Here is a 24,839-nt window from a genome sequence, read left to right on the forward strand (position 1 = left end):
TCTTCCCTCCCAAGAATCAGAGTTAAAAGAGAAAAGCACAAGACCCTAAACTCAGCCTGCCCTTTGCTCCTACCAGGGGGCAATTTCTATGGGGTAGCACCAGTTTCTCACCATCGAGTTCATTTACTGCCAAGCCAAATGCCAAGTTCTGCTTTAAAATCTAAATGAATTCTGGTTCATAAGATTTCTTCAAGTTTTGTGACATCTCACAGCTACCCACGAGTAAGACTGTTCTTCCCAACCAGATACTCAAACATAAAATTTTTCAATAAAGACAGTTTAAACTAAATGCACAAAAAGAACAAGAAGCAGCAAAATTTAATTTACTGGCATAGCCATACACACCCCAATTTTATTTTCTTTTTAAGCATACAATTAAGGGTAATTTAATTCCCCTGTATAGGCATTACATGAAAGAGAAACGTTATTGTAAAAGAGCTCAATACTGTTGGTACACAAACCTTACGACAGATAAATTAGACCTTAGGAAAACAGCATATAATTTACATTTTGTTATGTCAATCACCAGGAGCATCTTAGGGCTCTTAAATAGCACACTAAACCACAACATAAGGGAACTAATGTAAATCAACACATGTGGCAGGATCACTTAAGTTTCCACAATCCAAAAGATCCGTAAAATGGATTTCATAAATGATTCCTCTTCAACATCCACTTACACCTTTAAGTTATCAGCAGGTTATGACAATATTTTAAGACAGAAGAGTTATAAAGTTTTGCATAGTTATAGAAAAATCAACCACATATAACCATAAGGGCATGGGGTTTACTAATTAATCCCTGGTCCTCATTATTGGAGAAGCCAGTGGGCAGATGTGCAGGTGGCCCAGAGAAACAGCAGCCTGGCTCAGCTGCATGGAAAATCCAGCCTTGGGTTAGTCCCAGACTTGGGTTTAGCAACAGAGGAGGGACAGAGCAGCCCAGGACGATGCTTTACATACCCTTCACAAACAGCAGAACAAATGACATACTCTGAATTTGTTCTGGGGCTTCCCCTACAGCCAGCACCTGATCCACATTCTGACACCACACAGGAAATTAGCAGAAAGGTCAGGATGTGCATTGCACAGCAGAGCCAGGAGCACAAGGCAACAGACCAACGTGGGGTGGGCTCCAAGAATTCTGTCCCTTCCAGTCCATGGTATTAGAGGACCAGAAACATAATTTACCTACTAAATAAAGTCTGAAAATTCAGAGTGCAAGATGTTTACTTGCTCATATAATTCTTAAGAATTCCTCTACAGGTTTTTTGTTAAGGGACATGAATTGGGGTTTTCAAAGAAGTTAAATAGGAACACTGTCCCTCTGTGAGCTGACACAGACACAAACTGTGACACTGTTTTCTGTCATCAGTGCTCAGTGAAAAACTCACACATAAGAAGGAAAAGCTACACAACTGCCAAGAACTGCAGAAGTACAACTGGAAAAAATACTGTCTTTGGCCTTGTAGCTTGTATCAATTATTGCTTTTAACAAAAGATACCAGCAATGCCTTTCAGGTAAGGCTTCTCCTTCCTTAAACATCAAGTACAAAGTTTCTGTTTGTCAAATCACACTGCAAGTACAACAAACGTAGTCAAACTATGGTTTCTACAGAAGGGTTTGAGACTTGCATTTTTCTGTTCTTTAAATCTCTTAACATTTCTTTCATATTGCTTTAAACAGGAATTTTCCTTTTGATTTCCTCACTGCAGCATATTCAGCAGCAAAACAATCTTCACTTGCCAATACTGCTGGGCTACAGCAAATCCAGGACACCGCAGCAGCCAAGTGCTCCTCATGTGGCTGTTGTCAGAAAAGTCCTCGCTCTCCCCAGCCCAATCCAAAGTAAGGTACTGACCCAAAATGCTGAGATGGTGAGAGACACCATAAACCCGAACTCACCAAGAGCTGGAGCTGAGCCCAGAGAGGTGCAGAGTGACCCTCTGCATCCTCATCCCCCTAGCATCTCCCTCAGCAGCCAGAACATCCCAGCACCTCCCTCCCACCTGCTCTGAGCGCTCCCCCTCACCCAGTCCAGCCTGTAAAATACACAAACTGCCACAGTTCTACTCCTTCTAAATTGATACTTTGACACATTGGCTACTTCTAGGAGTATGTACCTCACCCCAGCCCAGGACAGAGCTCCATGTTTTAACAGACACTTCACCAAGCATGCTCACGGTGCCTTTTTACACACTCAGAAGATTGTTAACCAGCTAGAGCCTTTCCCACTCCCCTTTTCCAGCCATGCTCTTCAAAGAGCTCTATTTACATGCCAAGCTACAAAGCAACGTGGAAAAACTGAAGCTTTTATGATTCTACAGTGAGGTTTTTCACAACATGAAGCAGCTTCTTAGACTATTTTTTTTTTCATTTTTTTATTTCCAAACAAGATTTCACAGTTAAAAAAAAAAAAAATCTCAGTCCACCCACAGGCTTTTGAGGAACATTAACAGAGGGTCTTCAAAAGAAGAGAGCTCTGCAACCTTAAGCATTGCATTCTGAATGAACATCCATGGAAAAACTGCGTACAAGTCAGAAACAAGAGTCACCAAAACCCACATATGCACCAGAGTTGAAACTATTTCTCCCATGTTTAGGTCTGGCATGGCTTGCCTTATGCCATCTTCTGTTGTACCTTTCCAATTGCTTACTGTCTTCTCATTTACTTCTGAGCCTTTGGTTTGAAATCAGCTGTGTCTGAAATCCCTTCTAGGACAAGCCACCAAGCCAGTGTTGGTCATTTCCTCAGCAGCATTGATACCAGTTTGCCCTGGGGCTCCCCCAGCCCCCAACACACAAGAATTTCTATGTGGAACCTTTCTCCAGTTCCCCGAGAAATCAAGTCCTAGATTTCCACCTCATATTCTGTCAACCACACAGAGCAAGAACTGACACTTCATCAGCATCTTCTTTGTGCAGAGATGAAAAATACTGCCAAGAGTTCAGCAGAAACGAGTCTGGATGAACAGCCTGTGCAAATAAAGCCCTTTATAAAACCAGGACTAACCAAACTCGCAAGACTGAAGATTCTCTTTGAACTACAAATGCCAAAGGAGCACCAGACTGGCACCATCAATGATGAGATTCTGAGGAACACAGAACTGAAAGCATTAAACCCTCACTGTTAGCAATCCTACTCCCTCTTCTCCACATTTCTCCCTGCATTCTACACAAAATGAAGCATAGGAAAATGGTTGGAAAGCTCCAGACAGAAGAAAATTATACATGCCAAGAACTTCCAGGGACAAGTCTAACTTCCTAAAAATGACCAGGAATTTAGTAGAAGCTTCAGCCATCTGCTGACAGATTTCTCCTTCCTCTTTACACTGGCAGGAAATAACTACAACCCAGCTTGTACACCTTCCATGGAAGAGGTGGGCTCGTTAAATTCTTGGAAAACATTCTTCAGAGAGAGAACAACGACCTTGAGCAAACTCAGAAGTACAGCAATGCAACCTCTCCAGGGACACTGCCAGGCCTTCCTCGCTTGCCATTCCAAAAGTTTTGTTTTAAGGCCTCCCCTCCAAATAGCCAGCACTGCTCCATACTCCTTCCTTCCTTCCTCTCTGCCACCACTGCTGCTTCCTTTGGGTCTCAAAAATGGTTTCCATGTCTTTAAAAATCAAAGAAAACTAGACCAAGTTTGCAAACAGTCCTTTCTTCTCCATTCCTTCTAAAGATGTTAAAGTATTCTGCATGAATGGAGGAAATTATTTTAATTTTCTGTTTTTACCCTAGAAGGCCAGGCTTCAAATGTTTGCTGGAACACAAGTATTTTAATTTAAGTTAAATAGCCCAGCTATTTTAATTAACTTACAGTTTCATAAACATTTTTTGGAACTGGAGATCTGAAATATGTGACATTCTTCAGAATAATCCTCACTTAAATCTTTCTCTGCTTTAACCACACTTAACATTTCTGAGTTGTCACAACAAAGTACAGTAAAACTTTTAAAAATTGTTAACAAACTAGAGGACACAGATACAGAAAAAAATTAATTCCAATGTATCTAGGACCCCCTACGTTATCAATTTGCTCTTCTGCCATACCCTGTGCAGGAACTGCTTGGAATACTCACTCTCTTATTTCTGTAAATCACAAGGCACCCTTTTCACAGCCACGTAAATAAATAATAAGACATTTAGCCAGATAATGCATATTTTCACTTTGACTCAAAACTCAAGTTTTGCTCTACTCAGCAGCATGCATGTGACTCCCTGGTTATCCCTTTCACGCTCTCACTTCCAGAAGGAATAGCGGGTTAATGATTACAAAATCCAGTGTAAAGCAAATACAGAATGAAAGACGGAAAAAAAGCCCAAACAAACCATGGACCATAACACTCATGGTGTGCTCGGAGCCAGGAGCCTGCCCGGGGCCCGGAGGGACCGGGCTACCCCGCGGGGCCGGGGCGCCGAGGGCGCTGCACCGACCGCGCCGGAGCGAACTTCGGGCCGGGCCCCGAGCCCCGAGCCCCGGCTGGAGCCGCCCAGCCCGCACCTGGCCGGGACCGCCCGGGGACACCGCGCACAGCGGCGCTGCTGCGCATCGGCCCCGCCGACAGGTGCGCGCCCCACGGACAGGTAACGCGCCCCTCGGACAGGTAACGCGCCCCGCCGACAGGTAACGCGCCCCGCCGACAGGTAACGCGCCCCGCCGACAGGTAACGCGCCCCTCGGACAGGTAACGCGCCCCTCGGACAGGTAACGCGCCCCGCCGACAGGTAACGCGCCCCTCGGACAGGTAACGCGCCCCTCGGACAGGTAACGCGCCCCTCGGACAGGTAACGCGCCCCTCGGACAGGTAACGCGCCCCGCCGACAGGTAACGCGCCCCGCCGACAGGTAACGCGCCCCTCGGACAGGTAACGCGCCCCGCCGACAGGTAACGCGCCCCGCCGACAGGTAACGCGCTCCACGGACAGGTAACGCGCCCCGCCGACAGGTAACGCGCCCCTCGGACAGGTAACGCGCCCCGCAGCCGGCGGAGGGGCGGCCGCCCGCGCACGGCGCCGCCGAGCCCCTCACCCCTCCCCACCGCCCCCGCCCGCGGCCCCTCGGGCGTGGAGCCCCCCCCCCCGCCCCACCGCGCCCCTCCGCGCGCGCAGCAGCGCCCCCCCCCCTCCCGCGCCGCTCCCCGCGCCGTGTCCTGCCCTTGCCTCCTGCCCGCAGTGCCCGGTGCAGTGGGAGGAGCGGTGCCCGGGGACGGGCCGCCCGCTGCCCCGACCCCTTCCCGCCGCCCGCCCGCCTCACCCCGCTCGGCGCCGGCCCCGGCGCTGCCCCGCGGCCCCGTCCCGGCTCCGCGGCCCCGTCCGGCTCCTCCGGCTCCGCAGCGCCGAGCGGGGCTGCGCACGTGACCGCGCCCCGCGCCCCCATAGGCTGCGGCTGCCGGGCAACGCGCGCCCGCCCCTTCCCTGCACCTGAGAGCGCCCTACGCCAACTGCGTACGGGGCGCCGCGCCGCCCTGCGCCAGCTCCGTAGCGCCGCGAGCTCTGCTGTTTCCTGCAGGCCGGTGCAGCCTTACGGAATCGGCGTAGGGCTGCTCGGCCCGCCCGGCTCCCCACCTGCCGCCGCTGCTCTCCGCGCGGTCCCGCCCGGTCCCGCCCTCCGCCTGGGGAGCGGCGCTGCCGCTCGGTGCGCTCCGCGGCCGCGCGGAGCGGGAGCGGCCGAGCCGCACCTGGAAACGCCGCTTGCGTAGAGCTCCACCGAGAGGTCGGTGTGTGTTACGGACTTTCCGTAATGTCGTCAGCGCGGGCGGCGCACCTGAGGGCTCCCGCCGCGCAAACGGCGTAGGCGCGAGCGTGCCGGGCGCAGAGTGCGCAGCACTGAGAGCACGGGCCGGGCAGGTGTGTGAGGGCAGGGCCGGCTCGGTCCCGGCCGCGCTCGGGGCTCCGCGGCGGACACCGGCAATGCGGCGGCACCGCCGCTATAGAGGCCCCGGCCCCGGCCGCGAGCGTGAATAGCTCCGGCAGCCCCGGCCCCGCCGGCTGAGAGGGGCGCGGGGCAGGGCTGAGGGGAGGGTCCAGGGCAGGGGTGCGACAGGGCCTCGGCCCCTTGGTTTTATAAGGGGTTTCATATCCCCCTGCCAAATCCAAAGCGGTGCAGGAAGAGTAGGTTCCTAAACTGAGTTGACGAATAGGGTTTCCATTTGAGCAGTTGATCTCCTTGTGGAATCCTCTGTGTCTGAGGACAAATCAAGGTACCTTCATGGTGTGTTTGGGCAGGTTGGGCTGCAGAAGGAGTGTGGTGGTCAATCATTTCCATATTTCTCTTCTAGGGATCAAGACTGAAAAAGACAAATGGGTTTAAGTTAGTTTTCAGTTCCCTGCAATAATTCTTCCCAATCCCAGACAGGTGGCTGTGCTAGAGCAGATGGGCACTGCAGTGGAGGTGGAGAGAGCTCCCAGAGCTGATGTTCATCGCGCTCCAAGGCAGCCCTGATGAGCAGAACCTTTAGGTATGAGGAGAGAGAGGGCAGAGTCCGATGGATTTTCTTTCTTCTTTGTATGTGCGTTACATAGAACAGTTATAGACTTCATAATCCTTCAGCATTCCATGTGCTTCAACACTCAAATGGCCAATACAGTCGCTTGAGTGCTTCACAATTTCTGCCAGATTTTCTAGGTTAAGTGCCTTTTCAAACTCAGCTTCCAGTGTACAAGTGCATGGCAATCATATTGAATATCACTTTTTATACTTTTCAAAACTGGTTTTATACAGGCTGTGAAGATGAAAGACTGCGGAGCTTTATTCCAAAATAATCAGTACACAATGTGCTCTGTTGAAGCAGCCCCTGAGGGAACTTTGGCCAAAGGCTGTAGGATCAGGAGATTTGTGGTGCTGAAGTGAAACAGTAACTTTCATTCAAAAGGGTGATTTCAGCATTAAAGTGGAAGTGGAATGCATGTGTGCAGTAATAATTTTATATGCAGGGAAAGGTCCACCTTGTTCCAATTAGACTTACATTTTGTGTACTCCTTTGCAAGCTTGTGGCTGAAGTGTCACCCTGGTTCTGAACAGTAAGACATTGCTCTGCCTTTGTAACAGACTTTTATCTTGTCATGCTTGAGGATTGAAAAGAGAAACAAATATGAGAAATCTCAGTTACTGCTTTCAAGTCTTGAATCGAGAGATTTCAAAGCGATGAATGAATTTAGCCAAATCTCCTGTGTGACCTTAAAATACTTGTGCGGGCCTTGTAAAGAGGCAGAAGATAATAGCTGGAAATCAAGGACTGGTCCAAGGACTAAACATGAGAACAGTTTTATCTGAAATTGATTGCATCAAATGGAGACACAGCACAAATACAGCCTGGAGAATGGCTGCTGGGGGGATGGTGGGATGGGAAGGGGCAGCTGTGAAATGAGTGGCTGTGCAGTGCAGCTGGAAATGTAGTGAGGAGGGGAAAATCTGTAAGAGATGGCACCTCAGGTAGTGAAATTATTGCAGAGGTACAAGAAGGATGTTTTCAGCTGTGGTCTGAGTGAAATCTTGAATTTTTCTGTTGAGTTCTCCCTTGGGCTAATGATTTACCAAGGGCAAAAACACAGAGGAAAGGGGATTGATGGATTAATTTGGAATACAGGAGATTGGAAGAGCTTTGGTGCTGCAGTACAAGGATATACATTTAACAAGGAAAAGAACATCTGAGGCTTGAAAAAAAGTTAACATCTGTCTTTAGGCTTCGTGGAATAAAAAGGAAGAAAATTGAATTTATAGCTCCAAGTATTGTCAATAAAGGATGGGGATTGAATTATACCAAAAGCAACATGGAATTAAGAGTTACCTTGGTGAAAGTTTAAGTAGTTAACAATAATTATGCTCTTTCTTGGGACAAAATACTGGCATAGAAATAATGATTTTTTTTAAAGTATATAACTACGATGGAAATAATGTGTGTTTCCTACAGATTTTTTTCACAGAAATAGTTAAGACACTGTCATGTGTGCTTGAATGTTACCTGCACCCCTCAGACAAACGGGGGGGCCCTCTGTGAGGAGTTGCTGATCGGTGCCAGTGAGAAGGCTGGAGTGAAGCAGGCACTGGGGAATGCAGTGTTGGCCCCAAATGCTCCACTGAGCACTAAGTGGCCATTAGCTACAGGACAGGGGAAACCCCTACCTGAGTAAGGATGAAATGCAGCCTGTCAAATTTCAAGTGTTTGGTATTGTTTACAGACAAATGGGAATGCTTGTGTATTGCCCAAGGGAAGAGGGATTTTTTCTTGTTATAACTCAGAAATCTCTATTTGAGACTTAGCATTGTTCGGTGACCCAGTTGTTTACGAGTTTCAAATTCTGCCTTTAAACTTGTACTAAAGTTAATGGGATTTGTGCAAAGATAGCTGAGGACAGACTTTAAATTGTAAAAAATAACTTTACGTGCATGTATTTTAAAAACCTTCATAGGAAAAGCTGTCTTTACATGGGAAATTAGTCTCATAAGATTGATATAGCAGAGAGTTTTATTTTGAAAAATCCTTACAAGATCTATATTTATTTTTATTTTAAAATGTATCTCAGGCATAGAAGGGAGAGAACTGAGCAGGTAAGTATCCAGTGTAGAGGATACTTTAAAACTGAGACTTTGTGCTGCAGACCAAAACATGACACAATTTATGCTGGCAGTCATTTGTGTACCTAACTCTCTACCAAGTTTTACACAGTGCTTGCTAGTGTCTGTTGCAACCCTGAATGATTCTCTGACTTTGAGCTAGAGCAAAGGAGATAAAATGGTATTGGAGGAAAATTAGACACCAGGACAGGAGGAATCACACCATGAAATGTTGCACAGGGCTCCTCAAGTCCCAGAACAGGCTCTGCAGGGTAACATTTCAGAGATCTTTTAAGCAATAGGGATGAGGATCAGCTTGAAAAGCAAGCAAAACTGGAACTAAGGAAATGGGAAATACTTTTAGGTTATGACTAATGCAATTATTAGAGCGGCTACTGCAGGCACTGTGGTGGATTTAGCTTCAAATAAGAACAGAAGTTATGCCATGTGTGATTGATTCCAGGTTGGGTTACAATTTAGAAGTGCAATTAGTGAGTCATCTGTTACTTTATATCAATTATTAAAAACAACAAAGGTCTAGGTTAAAAAAAAAGTGCATGTCTCAATATGTGCTGCTCTAGTTTTTAATTTTCTGATTTCACTTTCTTGTTTGAGGTGTCTCAGCTTTGCAGAGTTGTGGTACTGAGTGTTCCTTAAACCAGCACGTGAATTGCTCTTGAGCGAAGCAGCGCTCACCTGTCAGCCCCTGTGGTGAGGCCCTGTCACACCATCCCACCCTTACCTGCTTTGGCCAGAGCCACCCTGGGGCAGTGTCTGTGGTGGCAGACCTGCAGGCCAGCAGGTCACCACAGGTTTCAGCTTCCTAAAACGTTTGTAAACATGAGTGCTTTAATTTGATTTTTATAGGTGCTGTTCAGGACAGAGTGCAGTGTAGCTTGGCATTCCTGACAGCTCAGTTGTTGTGTAGACTGTGCTGCCCTCAGTGCTCTGGTTGTGTTCTCAGCCCATCTGGCAACTGCTGAATGTGTAAAACTTTTCTTCTGGTGGCCATGACAAAACTCAAAGCAGTAAACATAGCTTTGAGGGACAGCACCTGGCTCCACAGGAGAATTGATCTGACCCAACAGAGCGTTCCTCTTGAAATAAGAAGGCCTGGAAGCAAATGATATTACCAACCTTCAGTGGGCATTTAATTACAGTTTCTAATTAAGGTGATGCCCTATATGGTCGTGTGAAGTCTCCTGAGCTGTTACATGGTGTAACATGACATATCAACATGGAGTGTTGGTACTTCATCTGAACTTCAACACTTCTGTTGTGAATAAAAGTGTGCCTGTTGTGCCTATGGGAATGGAGGACTGCAGCTGGGTGCAGGGCATCTCTGCTGTGTGGGAAAAGGGGCAGAAAGAAGATTCTAAGGTCCTGTTGTCACTGAGCCTGTGGGGTTGGCAGTATCGTATGCAACAAGTTGGACACTGCAATTTAAGGGTGTGAAGTTGCAAAGACTGAGCACTGACCTGCAGCTCTCCTCTCTTGGCATGCCTGGACTGTGTGAACAGACATCCAAAGCAGGACTGAACTTCAAAGAGCTTCACGGTTTTCAGTCTTTATAGTTTGTAATACACATTTGAGATGTGATTCTGTGATCACCGAGCCCTTCCAATGATTGTGGTTGATGTGGTTTGCACTTCTGTGTTACTGCACTTGTAGACATGCTGAACCAATCTGGAAATCAGCTGCTTTTTCCATTTGTGGGTAGGACATGATCTGTGTTTATCTCATATCAATATGAGATAAGTGTTTTCATTTATATCAGAGGCAAGTAGATAAATATTTGGGGGTATATGTATATCCTTTCTAGAAAAACAGAGATACAGTTGTAAGGATTATTGTTTTGGGGAAGAGTGTGATTGGACCAGATAAAGGATGACAGGAGTTTGGTGCAGGTCCTTAGACAGATATATTAGGGTAGGTTTTTCCTTTTCCTTTGAAGTTTAAGATTGAAAACCTGCCATTGTTCCAAAGCAGAAACAACTTGGGTGGCCTTTTTATCACTAATAGGGAAAGCAACTAGGCAGGACTGACTCCACTGAAAAGAGGCTCTGTCATACAAGAGGTTTTCCAGGTCAAGATTAAAAGCAAAACAGCTCTCATCACATGAGCCTTTGTACTGCACCCATATTTTCTAAGTGCTGTTGGCTTATCTTTAATGTTTATGCTGCTATCAAAAATAAACCCAGCTTCTGTCTCCCCGGGTGTTGTATTCAACATCAACAGTGAATAGCCTTTTTCATTCCTAAATGCTAATTTCCTTTCTGTTTTCAATCTGTTTCTGGTACAAAAATTTTTTGTTCTCAGTGGGTTTGGTTTCTTCCCTCTTTGATTTTTTAACTGCATGTTTTCTCCTTCCCAAATCTGTTTCTGTCTTGGTAATCAGTATTTTTTTGGTGGAAGCAGTAGCTGAGTGTCTATCCATGACCCTGAAGCCTAGAACTTGAATCAGAGTTTGTTTGAGTGCAGCTGACAGCACAATTATAATAATTTAAAGAAAAAAAAAAAACTTTACCAAGATTAATTTTTCATTAATAGATTGTGGGGTACTCTTAGGAATAATTGTAATTGTCTCACTTTGAACTGTGGTCAGAAATATGATCTAAAAATCTTGCTATAATGAGAATTTTAGTTCTAATGAAGTAGTGTTATAACTTCATCATACTAGAGCCAGAATTCAGTGGCAATTGGAAACTATTCCCAGGCTGCACCCTTGGGATAAAACACTGACCTTGCTGAAGCTGGTGAGGGTGTTTCCTGAAGGCACCAGTACCTAAACCCAACACTGAATGTGGACTGTCAGCCTCATGTTGACTGTTGACCAACACGCTGCCTCCTGTTGGTTCATCTCCAAGTGGCTGAAGCTCCAGAGCAAACAGAGAAGGTCCAGCATGCTGAAGCCTGGAGGTGACAGACGGGTGTTGACCAGCACCAAGACCTCTTTGCAGTCTGCTTTGTCTCTGATGATGTGCTGTCCCCTCAAGCTGCATAAACTAGAAGTAACCTTTCTATATTTGAGACTCTTCGCTCCATGTACCCATGGAGCTGCTACTGAGCTAACCAGTTTTGTCACATAATGTGATAATTGGAAAACAGATCTGCAACAGATACAAGTCATATTCCAGACTTCAGGCATGTACCTCAAAATTTCATCAACTCTGATATGCCAAAATGTTGTCTAAATGTGGATATTCAGCAGCTGGAGATGTCAGTGAGCAGTGACTAGCAAATGAGCTGTGCTGAAACACTAAGAAAGATTTGTGTCGTAGGAGGTATGGAGACTGCAATGCTGACTATCACTTTTGAAGTGTCTCACATTTCTCTCGAAGGGAAAATTGAGCCCAGTCTGTAACAATGGTGGACAGTCCAAATGTTTGGACAAATAGTTATCTTTGTGATAAGAATTTATAGTAAAGGATCTCCCAGTGTTTTCTTGCCCCAGTGCAAGTCCAAAATGGTCAGATTAGGCATTTGAACAGAAATGTACCTGGATTTTGGGGAGAGTATATTTTACATGTACTTTCCTACGTTGCACATGTCAGTGTGGAAATGCTTCTTTACACAGAACGTTGTCTACACTTGGCTTCCTACCTTAGAGTAGAAGCTTCCTGTCACATCTTTGATCTAAGTTTGCTTGCATTAAGAGTGTGAAGTTGAGCACTGTTGATGTATCTTGTATCCTGGTTATTCTTTTTGTTGTAATTAACCTGCCAAATAGTTTTAATATGTGCATGTGCTATCCTATTTGGCTTTCCTGTTACAGGTGCTGTGCAGTTCTGCCTCATGCTCTGGTGTTCAGCCTATCAGTTAATTTAAATAAATGTAAAAATTCTATTTGATGCAAGTGTCCATAGCACTATAACTTTTTATTTATCCTGCTTGTTCTTTGATGACCTAAATTATTTCAGCTCTAATTACTTATTTAAGAACTGTTGATCTCTCAGGTTTTTTTTGGGGAGGACTTAAGGAATAGTGTGTCTCACAAGCAGCATTATAGTTGCCTGCAAATTAAGGCAAGCAGACAGACTGTAGTAATGCTGTAGTAATCAGCTTATTTTAGGTGGCTTATTTTAGGCTAAGTTTTATGTGAAATATCTGTGTACTCATTTAAATGCTAAAGAGATGGGGTTCCTGCAGTCCTGAGAGCACAGCTGTGTGTCAGGCAGCAGTTGTGTCCTTAGTGGAAAGCCCCCCAGTTGTGTTCTGAAGGCATTCAGCACTTGGGGCCCTTTGCTAGAAACCTGGAAGCTCAGGTGCTTCTGGTGCTTTTAACCTTCTCTGTCACTGTGGTTTGTAGTGTGTAAAACTAAAATCTCTAAATTCTTCTGTGCTTTAGGTCATCCTGGCTATGAAATGGGGGATAGTGGGGATTTCCTGAGGGTTTAGGGAGCTTGCTTCATAATTTATGTTTGAAGGCAGCATGGTATGTTTGTTGCAGATATCATTAACAAGGTTTTTTTATCTGCAAAATTAAAGTATTTTTAAATTATAGAGAAATGTAAAAAGTGAAAGCCAAAGGAAGAAAGAGATTCTGCTGTTTCCTTTCGGTTTTGCTGCGTTGTGCATCTTGCAGTTAGTCCCAGCCTGTGTTAGCACTCCCGCTGGATAACGATCTGCCCTCCTCCCAAGGGACAGCACAACGCAGGCAAAGCTGCTCCTCTCTTCTGTGCTCACTAATTGATCTCTGGCTTGGCCACTTCCAGCAAGGTCACAGAACTGGCAGCTACAAAAACAGTGTTCCGTGGAAAATTTAAAGGGGAAGAGTAGAAGTACCTAGGATGGGATTATATGTTTTTTTAATTCATAAACAATTTATTGGATCTTCTGTTTTGTTTCTGCAGAAGTCTGAAAGGACTGAGGTGAAAAGGACTGAGAGCTGTTCCTGCAATTTGTGAGTGATCCTTATCCTGCAAATTGCCCTTTTTTCACTTTGTAATTCTATTTTTATTAGAACACAGCATGAGTATTCCTATTCAGATCCTATAAAGGAAAAATAATTCCTAAGCAAGTATAGTGTAATCTTCACAATTTTCTTTCTTTGCAGAGGGTTTGTCATGCTGGCCTTGAAAGGCATTCATGTGTTTGGGTTTTGTTTTCTTTTTGCAGAAGTGCTTGAAATCATTCATGCTACTTCGTCAGAGCTGGCTCTTGATTAGTTCAGGTGCTTTACCATTAGAAAGGCGATGGAAATGTGGAGTTAAGAAGCCTGGACAAGCACCAAGCCCAGGCTGTCAGCGAGGCAGTGCCATGGTGCCAGTCCCTGCCATTGGCACAGCAGGGCCTTCCTGGGGCTCTCTGTGCTCACCAGGGAGGGCTCCCACAGCCCTGCCCAGCCCACTGCATGCCTGGCCTGAAGCTGGGTGCCCTGCTGCAGGGAGCAAACCCAGGCAGAACTGCAAATACAAACATGCATTAGCACAGCCAAAGTGCTCCGTTACTTGAAAAGCAGAGAACTGTACAGGGTTTGAATAGAGGAAACGAGCCAAACTCTGTGAAGTCAAGGCTGGAATACTGAGGGCAGAACGAAGCTGTGCTGCATTATTAGGGGATTCATGAGTGGTGTGGCAGAGAGGGGAAAAGGAGCTTGGTTGACCTGGTGTGATCTAAAAATACATAGAATGTGCTATACAGAGTCAGCTGTTGTAACATCTTTAAAGGATAAAATATGCAGCTTTCTCTGAAGTGGGGGAATGGAAGGGTCTCACAAAGCAGGCGTTCAGAAGCACCTTGTGTTCATTCACGTGATCCAATCACAGTGAGTAGCATACACTGTCTTTGTAGTTGCTCTCAATAATCTGGTAATTGAATTAGCAGCTAAATACTGAAAGATTAGACACCATATCTTTGGGAGAGGAGTGTAGAAGTGAGTCTAACTTGATTATTGCATCAAATCAATTTTGTCTTCATTGTGAGTTGAAGCAAATAGTTAATGGTTCAGAACTTCTTATGCTCCTTCTGTTGCAAAGAACTCTGCCAGTTTCTGGTGTTTTAACTCTTGTGTGAGACATGATACCACAGAGAAGGAACAGAAAAAAAATTAAATTGTGTTAAATTGTCATAAGCCCCTGAGCTGGTGAGTTGGTTTGATATTGTTTATTCCACTAGAACTCGAAGCGATTAATTGAATAAACATTTGTTTGAGTCTTTAATTTGTCTATAAATATGTATAGTAATTAATGAGGAGGCAAGAAATCATCTTGAGAGTCACCTTGAGCAGAGGATAATCATTCCCGGTGCATTCCTGGGAAGCAGCGCTGTGGTGAAGGTACCCAGGCTCTGCCACCGCGTGGCAGCTGCAGCTCAGTGCCGGCCGGGGCTGGCTGCAGAAAGCAGAGCTGCTCCCGCTCAAGGGAAGGTCACTGTGCCTCAGGGAAAGACAAAAGCACAAATACTCCTTCTGCAAAATCACACCTGGAGCTTCAGAAGTTTTCCCTGCACAAACCAAATGTCGGCCTGGGTGTGGGGCTGCACCTGAAGTTGACGGTGTCTGTTTCCTGCACAAAACTTGCTTCAGGGAGCAGGGTGTAGTGCTTTGCCCAATGCAAGGCACACTCTAAGGGGGAGGTGAGGTGGAGGTGGAGAGATGTTCTTTGTCGATGTCTGCCTATGGAAATGCATAAGAACAGACCAACCTGTCAAACTGTCTCAGAGGATTAATCCTTTATCCACTATTACTTCTCTAAATAGTGTGTATTTATTCACATATAATATATAATTTATATATTATTATATATTATAATAATTTATAAAACATAGATGTGTATTTGTTTCACATATAATGCACAACTGTGCATTTAAAGTGAAAAATAGTAAAGAGAAAACAAAAGCAAATGGAAAGAAGAGTATGGAAGTAAGGACTGAATGTGGGGTTTTTGTACTCATGCATGATTTGTGTATGTGTACATTCATTATAGATCCACTATAAGTAGCAATGGCAGAACTTGAGATAATGGTTAGTGTTGGCTAATGATACAATGATTAAAGTTGACTTTTTTTTCCAAGAGACCTTACAGCCAGATTATGTGGCATTGTAAGAGGCAATTAATGTCTGTGCCTCACAAAAATGGTGAAGGTGTAAATATTGACTTAGAGTAGCAAAAACAGTCATTACAGTCAACAGAATGGTGAAACTGCAGATTAGACAAATGCCATACATTACAAAGAACTGACTGATATGAAAGGCATGATCTGTATTTGAACACTTGACATTAAGTAAGGTTTTATAGGTTTAAAGTACCTATGGATTACATTATTCTTGAGGAGTACTTGGGCTAAATAAGCACAGTGGGATCTAGGGGAAGTGTTTGCTCACAATGGAAGTGTGCTTCTCTGAGGGGGCAGCAGGGATTGTTGAGCAGGATGAGACAGCTCCTTTCCTTGAGACTGGCTGTGCAAAATGTCTGGGAATGGCAGGCTTCCTTAAACTGGAGAGAGCCTGGTGCAGAGCACAGGATAAGTCATGTCTTATCCTGGGGATGAAGTGCCAGTGCACAGCGCTGCTTCCTTCCGCCAGAATTCCTGCATGCCCTCTGCTCCATACATAATTCAGATGCAATGCATAATTAAAGGACTATAAAGCCACACTTACTTTCATGTATTTAAATTCCTTGATGAGCCATAGATGGGTTTTGCCCTGTCTGTGCTTTTGCTTTGCCTGTTTCTGTAGTTTGTTGAAACAGTGGGGACCATGGCCCAGTGAGTCAGCAGCTCCTGAGAACCACTTCCAACATACTAATCAGTGCCAACTGTCAGGATTAGTATTCTATTAGGAAAAAAGTATAACTATATAACAAAGTCTAATTAATTTGCAGTACCATATATTCACTTCCTCTGATCAATTTGCAGTATCATATATTCAGTTCCTCTGTTAGCAACATCTTTGTAAAGTACAGCCTTTTCAAAGCAAAAACCCTAACTTTTAAAGGGTACAGATCTCACAGTAGCAGCAAAAAAGCTCTGCCTTGAATGGCCTAAACTGCCATCCTTCCTAGGAACAGTGTCTGTGTGTCAGCTGAGTGTGTACAACTGTTTGCTCATAGGGGTCTGCAATAAAGACTGGCTTTAAATGGAATTAAAAGCGAAAACGTCAATCATACATTTTGAACTTTCTCCCTGTTCCTTTCTGTTCTAACTTCCTTCTCTTTAGATCAGTAGTTTGTGACTGGATCACATGATGGTATTTCCAGTACTTCCAGTGCTATAATTGCTCTGTGTGGAAAGCATTGCTGAGGTGCCCTGGGCCTTTGCGTTTCGAACATTGGATGTGTAACATTTTATATATTTAATCACCATCAAGTAGAGTGTTTGGATCCAAGCTATTTAGAGCAACTGTCTGTGCTATTGCAACCCACTCAGGGCCCTGAGGGAGACCTATGAACAGAGAGAAGGCTCAGATTTCTTTGAGTAATTCAGTATTGCCAAATACTTTGGTTTGCTACAGCTGCTGGAGAAGTATTGGGAAGATCTGTTCAGAGGACATGGTGTTAGAAAAGATCTGTTTAGAGATTTGGGAAAATGCTGCTGCTTTCTGCTCTGAGCACCAGAACTGCGAAGAACACATAACTTACGTTGGGTATGAGGTAGAAATCAATATCTGAAACATTCTTCAAAAACAGAATTGAAGGCTAACATCCTTTTAAGCTCGTGGCAGGAAGAGCCTCCTCTTTGCTTGAACAAGTTACTGTTTACAGCAATTTTAATAAAGTATCTCCTGGCAAAAAGACGAAGTTGTAACATCTCTAAACCTTTAATAGATGAAACAGTGTCCTTCAAAATCCACACTGCTCAGTTAAACCTTGCTGGCATGTGTTGTGACAGGGATACATAGTGTTTGATAAACTGTATTGAGCCTTTTCCATTTTATCTTGATAATGTTTAGTTCCTTCCACTTTTGGGATGTTTTTCTTCTGTACTTTCCCTTTGTTTTTTCTCCTCCTGGAAACAAACAACCCAAAGCATTATTCTGTCACTTGGCACCTCTCAGGAGCTCAGCTACTCAGAATTTGCATGAATACTTCTGCAAGCAGTTTAATTCTGGGGCTGCTTCCAACACCAAGCTGTGGGTCTGCTGTGCTAGTGCTGTAGCCCTCACCTTGCCCAGCGCCAGGACCTGCCCTGCTCCATGGTGTGGATCCCCAGCCCATCCTTGGGGGATGTCAGATCCTCTGGCTATGAGGTTAGGTACCTGTACTTATCCAGCCTCAAGTAATTGAGGCATTTTTCTGACAGGTAACTACAAACAGGATTTCACAGCACAAGGATCTCAAGCAGAGGGGCTCTCACTTTTTTCTTTCTTCTGTTTCACACTTTGTTATGACACCTCCATCTGTTTGCTGTTCCGTGCTTGTATCATTGCTGTGAAAAGATAATGCCATTGCATCTTTTCTTCTCTCTAAAGACAGAACAGATGACATAAAATTTCTCTCAAGGCTTTCATGATCCAGTGGTTTTGACTCACTGGACAGCTGTTATTCAGGACTTATTCCCTCTCTATATGGATTTTCTGACCTTTGACAGTCTCATGACCCTCACAACCTGCTGGAATGTGGAAGGACAGAGCTCCCTAGGAGCAGGTTCTCCATTGGCCTGAACCAAAGCCTCCTGTAATTGTTAGCTGTCTTTAATTGCTTCTTTGGGCTTTGAGTCAGATGCTAAGTGTAGAAGGCACACAGTAATTAGGGATCTGTCTGGCTTCTTTTGGCACTCCAACCTGATGTCCCATGAATAGCCATTTTTCCCAGCCTTTGAATTGGGATGAATTCATCTGCTTCTCTGCTGCTTCGCTGCATATTAATTGATACTTGCATTTATGATACTACATTGTATAATGGATTGTATAATGCCTGAGACTGGGAAAATGTGCAATATGGCAGAAAAGGGAGAGCTTACCAATGTGTTTCCATAGTTCAGTCCCTACCTCTGCTTTGGGAATACTTGTGCTGTAGAGAAATCAGCTGGGTAACACCGAGAAATGCACTTGCAGATGGAAGGTACAGCATGCAGAAACTGTGAGTCTGAGGAGGGTACAACAAAAGCCCTTTCTGGATCCATGTGTTTGTACCACCTTTCCTGGGTCTCAGATCTTCAGCAGCAGGGTCTGATCTTAATGATTCTGCACTGATGGAGAATTTTGAGTATTCTGTTTCCCAGAGAGGATCCTTAAAGAGTGTGATGTGAATTGTGGAACCTTTTACTTTTCCTGCAGCTGCATGTAATTGTTTGTGGGTGCCTTTCCCAAAGCAATTGACTTTAGCTGAAGCAAGTTGAAGCTCGTGCAATTGCTGAGTTCATATTGCTGCTCGTGTCAAGGCAGCTGTTGGGGCAGTTCCTGTGTTTGTAATGGCAGAGCAGAGGGGGAGTGCTCTCATGTGGATGGTGCTGCTGAGGACTTGGGGAGCAGCAGAAACCTCCTGACCCTGTGGAAATGCAATCCCAACAGCAGCCCTGGCCAGATACTCCTCTGAATGAGGCTGCGTGACATGAGTGAAGGTTTGTGACGAGGGCCAGGCATGTCTGTTGTGTTTAGCACAGCGTAGTCTGCTTCCTTCTCTTCAACACTTTGTCTGCAAAAAATGGTGAGTTTTTCTTGTCCTAATTGGCTTTGTGCCTCATTAACTGTTACTCTCTGTGCTGGCATACATAATGACTGGGCTCTGTTGTGCTCAACATTGTCTCTGGTGCGGTTTGATTTTCAGGATATGAGTTTATTTTCTTTCCCACCCAATGGTGACATAGTGGGCCACAACGGGGAGGGGTCATTAAGGCTGAGTCCATAGATCTTTGTGCATCAGTTGATGCTCAGATGCTACAGCTGCCAGTCCATCCCACAGGCTGCTCCTGCAGCAGGACCTTCTGCAGAGGCACTGCCTTAGGGAAGTGCTGTGGCTCCAATCTGTACTGCCTTGAAAGGAGTACATTGCTCTTGCATTGCTCTCGAGCACTGTAATTCAGAGCATTCTCTGAAAAGTGAAATGGCCAGAGCAGACACAATAACAGCTCCATCAAATATTGATAAAGTAGGATTGTTAATTAGAATAGGGGTGTAGGATTAAAATGTCCCTTGAGTTGCATTCCCCATTTGATGTGAGAGTGTGGTTTTGTGGTCAGGGAGTGGGAAGCTCAGGATAACTGGAATCTTTTCTCGTCTCTTCAATGTGTTTGCTTAATGTCCTTAGTGGTTCAGGGGATATATAATACTATTGACCAGACTTGCTAGAATTCTGATATGCTCCTTTGGTGGCACTGCTGGGAGTGAACTTTACAAGGATATCTCTGTTAGTGTATTTTGGTCCAGTTTGTAGCTCATAAAAAAGAAAAACCTCTCTGACCAAGCTGGTAATTTGCAGTCCTGTTGTCCTGGAGTCTTGTCCTCCCTCAAAGAGCTGTGTGTCTTTGTGAGAGGGTGAAAACACTGCCTCAGTTCCGTGGAGCATATACCACTGGACCACTTGGCCCTCAGGTACAGTGAAGGATAACATTTTGCTTTTGAAAGTGTGAGTAGTGCTGAACTAAATAGATATCAAAGCAAACAGGATGAATTGAATTTCCCAGTTACACAGCCCTGGTGTAAAAAGGAGCTTTCAATGTCTCCCACTTGAAAAAGACACCACAGGTTAGCTATGAGACTTCCTTTTAGAACAAAGCCCTGATCTGCATCACTAATAACAGCTGAGGTCATTAAAATAGAAAGAATTTCCCTTTGAATGTCTTTTGAACACTATCTGCATTCTCTGTGTCACTGGTGTTAGGTTTTGTTTTCCCACAGTTCTGGTCCATTAGGATGGTGCACTAAGGATTTATTTTCCTCTTAACATTCTTCCTGGTTCTAATATTCTACCTAGAAGAAGTGGTTTAAATCTGTTATAATTATGCAAGTTCTGTAAATTCATTCTTCCATTCCTGTGCACAAACTGTGTGCTCTTGGGTCCCTCAGAATGTGTCTGTGCAGCAGCAGTTTAACATCCCTGTGTGCCCCAAGGCTCTTTTAGCTGGTAGAACTCTCCAATCTGACGCATCTTCTCTTTTTTTTTTTTTTTTTTTTTCCCTTTTCTTTCCCTTCTGAGTGTTTCCCTGCTCTCTCTAGAGCCATTAGATGCTCTGACTATGCACTTCAGGAGATCAATATGCTTTTGGCATTCACAGGCATTATTATTCTGAGACTGTACGACTGGTATGTATTCATCCTATTAACATCTGCTCAAAATTCCCAACATCCCAGCACAGCTAACAGAGAATGACCGTGTTGTCCTTGGTCAGGCTCTGTGCAATGGATGTTGACACCTGGTTTATTGTTGGATAGATTCCACTTCCCCTTTTACTTTGTTTTGACCTCATTTTACCCCTGGAAGCCCCATTTCAGCTGGAGATGGATGACTGAACTGGGAAGCATTGTGTCCACTGCTGCTGTAGCAATTCCTCTGTGTTACTGCCCAAATAAGTTATTTAGCTCCTACATTCTAGGGGCCAGTTCTGACTTAGCAGTGAGGTTCCAGCAGCCCTCGAGGATGTGCCTGTAATGGAAGCACCATCTCTGCAAAGCAATAGAAAAAGACAAGAATCTGCTGGGCAGATTCAACAAATCTCTGTCCTTACGGCTGATGTAACAGAGGATTATAAGCTTTAAAGTCAGGGAAAGAGGATGAACCGTGGCTTTGACTTCAGTGGTAACTCTGTGGATATTGGGTGGTGGGAATACAATGTCAGCTTTCTGATTGTAACAGATCATGGCAAGTTAGGAGGGGAGAGAAACAAGGAAATTTGAGCTAAGCGTGTATCAGTGTGGAAGTTAATAGCCAGGAATGGGATTCTCTGTTTTAAATCCTGTCTGAATGATGTAACCTCTTATGAACGGGAAGAAACTGTTTCTAGGGGAAACATGTGTTGACATTCCTGACTTTCCCCCCTGCATTTTTATTGCTTTGGTTTTCTCATTGCTGCTCTCCCAAAAGTTGGTTGCTATAATAAGAGGTTTGTTCAGATTGTAATGTGCACAAGATTACTAACAAAATAAAATTAAAAATAATCATTTGCTCATTCAAGATTTCAATGTCTGTATGATTCCGCAAGTTAAAAGAGGAAATGTTATAACAGCCCATAGAAGTTGACTTTTTACCTTCCTATGTGAAAGGAAGCTGTGAAATCTCAGAAATACTGGGTATTGAGAACTGATTAATCTCCATTGCCTGGCCTGAATCAAGGGAAATGCAGAAGCCAAGGGAACCTGTGTTTTAACAAGCTTTACAGGAGGCAGAAACAGAATTGAAGGAATCTTCACATAGTCTCATATATTACAAGTGGCAGTGGTTTGTCATTTTCTCAGAACACACACAATCACACACACTCCCCAAATAGATTTTCGTGCTTCTTGGATTCTATTTTCTCCAGCATGCTTGCTATAGTGACCTTCTGTGAAGGGAGACTGGCAGAAATATGCAAAGTGCCCAGAGTCATGCACTAAAAAAGGGTTTGGATCAAATGGAGTTTAATTCTTCAGCCAAAGCTTTCCTTTGAAAATCACTGATGGGCCCTTGTGACCCTCCAGTGGCTCACTGAAGGTGTGGGTTAGCAGAGCCAAGGAGCCACAGATCGAGTGGACACCACGGAGCAAAGCTGAGCTTCTGCTGCTCTCTGTGATTCTGGGAAGCTCAGCCATCTGTATTTTGGCTTCCCTTCTGCTCCCAGAGACAGCAAAGGAGATTTTGCTAAAGTCCTGTAATAGATGGGGACCTAAAGCTGAGTTGGAAGCAAAAAGGTTCATAATTTGCCCAGAGAATGTAGCTAGGCTGGCATATGGAGTCACTCCCAAAGCTAATGAGAGTTAAATTGTCAGGTTTGTGACTTCTGTCTCATAAAGCATTCAGGCATAACAAATGGTGCTGACACACTGGCCTTGGCATGGAAAACTTCTTTAAATATACAAGATGTTGCTTCTTACTGGGGTATATATAAAGTTGGCATGGATGCAGTGAAGTTTCTTGGGGATAAAGTGGATAGTGTTCCAATAAGCTGTCAATTATATTTCTTTCCAGAAATTATACATATAATGGGTGAATGGCAAGGCTGGATTCACATTAAATAGTTGATTTAAAGTATTATAATTATTTTAATATTTTTTCCCCATAGTCCTTGGGAGTATTCTAGATCCATCCACTTCAATATTTTGTATACAGCCTCATCAGAAGCCTTATGTGTGTCTCATCAGAGAGATGCTTTGGTGCTTATTCTTTCTCTTACTGAAACAGTTGTAAACCAGATGAAGTGATGCTTCTTGGTGCTTTTACCAGTTCTTGGAAAGTTTCTAAATCCATCCACTTGAATATTTGTATACAACTTCATCAGAAACCTTAGGTTTTCTTGTTTTATTTTTTTTTTCAAAAGCCATTGAGCAGATTTTGTTTCAGACATATTGATGAGCCCCTGTGCACATTCAGCACACAGGTTAGCAGAGCAAGAGATTCAAGCATTTGTGCTGCAGATCAATATCTGCTCTGACAGAAGCCCAGCAGGAGCTCAGTTTGCCTGCTGTTGCAATACATGAAGTAGAAAATGTGCATAAACCATGCTGGCTAAGAGGAGTGGAACAGAGCTTCCCTCAGGGCAGAGGGAAGTGCTGAAGCCCTTGTCTCTGGTCCGGTTCTGCAAGTAGAAGCATACAAAATACTTATTTGGAGACCATGAGAACAGGCTTGAATGCTGTTAACAATTACTTGAAGATCTGTATTGGTCATTCTTAGAGGTTTGTTAAGCAACCTGACAAATGGCTGGTGATGGAGACACCAGGATTCAGCATCCCCGTAAAATGGTAGTGTGTGCTGTGGTAATCCCTGCCAGACCTTCTCATCCATGTGAGAGCAGATCCAGCAACTCGTGCACACCCACTTTAGGTAGGGCCCTTGTTCTGGGGCCTTTGTGAAGTAGAAACAATTGATTCACATGGGAGCTTCAATCTGTGAAGTAATAATGCTAAAACTGGTGTGAAACTGTACTTTCAGTATTTTTCTATTATTTCTAGTATTTCCTAGAAAGGCAGGAGTGTGCCAGGCCAGAATACTGAAAGTACTGGACAATATCCCCACCTTTGAGTCAGGAAACTGAATGTGGGACTGTTCCTTTACAGTTGTCTCTTGCCTTCATACTGACAAATCTATCTTTAGTTACCTGCATTAGATCTGGAGATAGCACGAGTTTTTAGTATTCATTAAGGTATAAATACACAAAAATGAGCCCCACATCTTTGGCATCTTGGAGAACATTAATCATTCCTCAACATTTGGCACATTTGTGATCTGCACCTATTTTAGTTCCTGCCACCTACTGTGATGACAATGTCCAGTTTTCCCAGAGGCCTCCCTACGGAGCAGACTGTGCGTGAGGTCTGTGAGGGAAAGCAGAGAGTGCAGCTGGAAGGCAAATGAGGCAGAGCTTGCTGATTTTATGCAGAATCCAAAGGTGTCATTTCCGTGGCTGAGATAGATGTCAGACAGGACTTTGAGGCTATACTCATCATCAGAGCTCACTTGGTGCAGCAGAATGTGTTTGTTTTCCAGGTCCAAAATTCCCCATTTTCCCAGTCCCCTGTTCGGCCTTCCTGGAATAGAAACTTCAGCAGGAGGAGGTTCCTTCAGCTGGGCTGTTCTCCCCTCTGGCTCCGAGTGTCGGTCCCTTTGGTGTTCCCCTGAAGCCCAGCCTGGCTCTGGGGCTCTGGCAGTGTGGAGCTCTGCAGCAAATGCTGATCTGACCTCTGCAGGCTGCTTTGGGGCTGGGAGCACAGACCTGCCCTCAGCAGCCCTGCTGGAAAGCGGCAATTTCCAAACGTGTGGGATCGTTTGTGACAAAAACAGCAGCAAAAAGGCCTCTTGATAGTCACCATGCCTTCAAAACACCCTCAGATCCTGGCAATGTATTGGGCACATCTTTCCTGCTATAACATTTTACTGCAGAAAATCTTGCCTGAGACCCTTTTTACACCATTTTGGCTGCCTCCTGTTAGGTGATCAACATTCTCATCTTCCATCTGCCAGAGAGGCCCCTTGGAAGGGATTCACCTCCACCAGGCAGCTGTAAGCAGGGAAGAGGATCAAAGAGCATGAAGCTGACCTGCAGCAGGGTCTCACATAGATCAAAGGGTACATCCATGGTCAGAGCCTCCCTCCTGTGACTTCCTCCAGAGACAATTTGGCAGGAGTGTGGCCCTGTCTTCACTACAGCCCCATCTGTGGCTGTTTGAATGGTTTATCTGTTGGAGAGGAAGACATGGGTGCTGTGCACGTG

The 24,839-nt window shown here is 44.6% G+C and overlaps 1 protein-coding gene and 1 long non-coding RNA gene across 53 annotated transcripts in view; both read left to right on the forward strand.

The window, feature by feature from the left end:
- Positions 1–4,163, forward strand: part of LOC111937108 (uncharacterized) — a 63,740-nt gene extending 59,577 nt beyond the window's left edge. For 2 of the 5 annotated variants that reach the window (XR_015278240.1, XR_015278239.1), the window contains one exon: positions 1,687–4,163. This is a non-coding gene — a long non-coding RNA (uncharacterized LOC111937108). Of the gene's footprint in view, positions 1–1,374; positions 1,521–1,686 lie in introns of all 5 variants that reach the window. The other 3 variants (XR_015278243.1, XR_015278242.1, XR_015278245.1) reach the window with 3 other exon arrangements.
- Positions 4,164–4,529: 366 nt separating this feature from the next.
- CRB2 (crumbs cell polarity complex component 2) overlaps positions 4,530–24,839 on the forward strand; it is a 58,148-nt gene continuing 37,838 nt past the window's right edge. For 5 of the 48 annotated variants that reach the window (XM_086858373.1, XM_086858391.1, XM_086858399.1 and 2 more), the window contains exons 1-3: positions 5,192–5,717; positions 6,356–6,462; positions 13,412–13,461. The gene's annotated coding sequence lies outside the window, so the exon portion shown is untranslated. Of the gene's footprint in view, positions 4,671–4,845; positions 4,971–5,191; positions 6,205–6,355; positions 6,463–13,411; positions 13,462–24,839 lie in introns of those variants that run through there. The other 43 variants (XM_086858372.1, XM_086858390.1, XM_086858398.1 and 40 more) reach the window with 21 other exon arrangements.

This window comes from Cyanistes caeruleus, chromosome 20 (genome assembly GCF_971803275.1).
Source record: "Cyanistes caeruleus chromosome 20, bCyaCae1.hap1.1, whole genome shotgun sequence".
NCBI lineage: Eukaryota > Metazoa > Chordata > Aves > Passeriformes > Paridae > Cyanistes > Cyanistes caeruleus.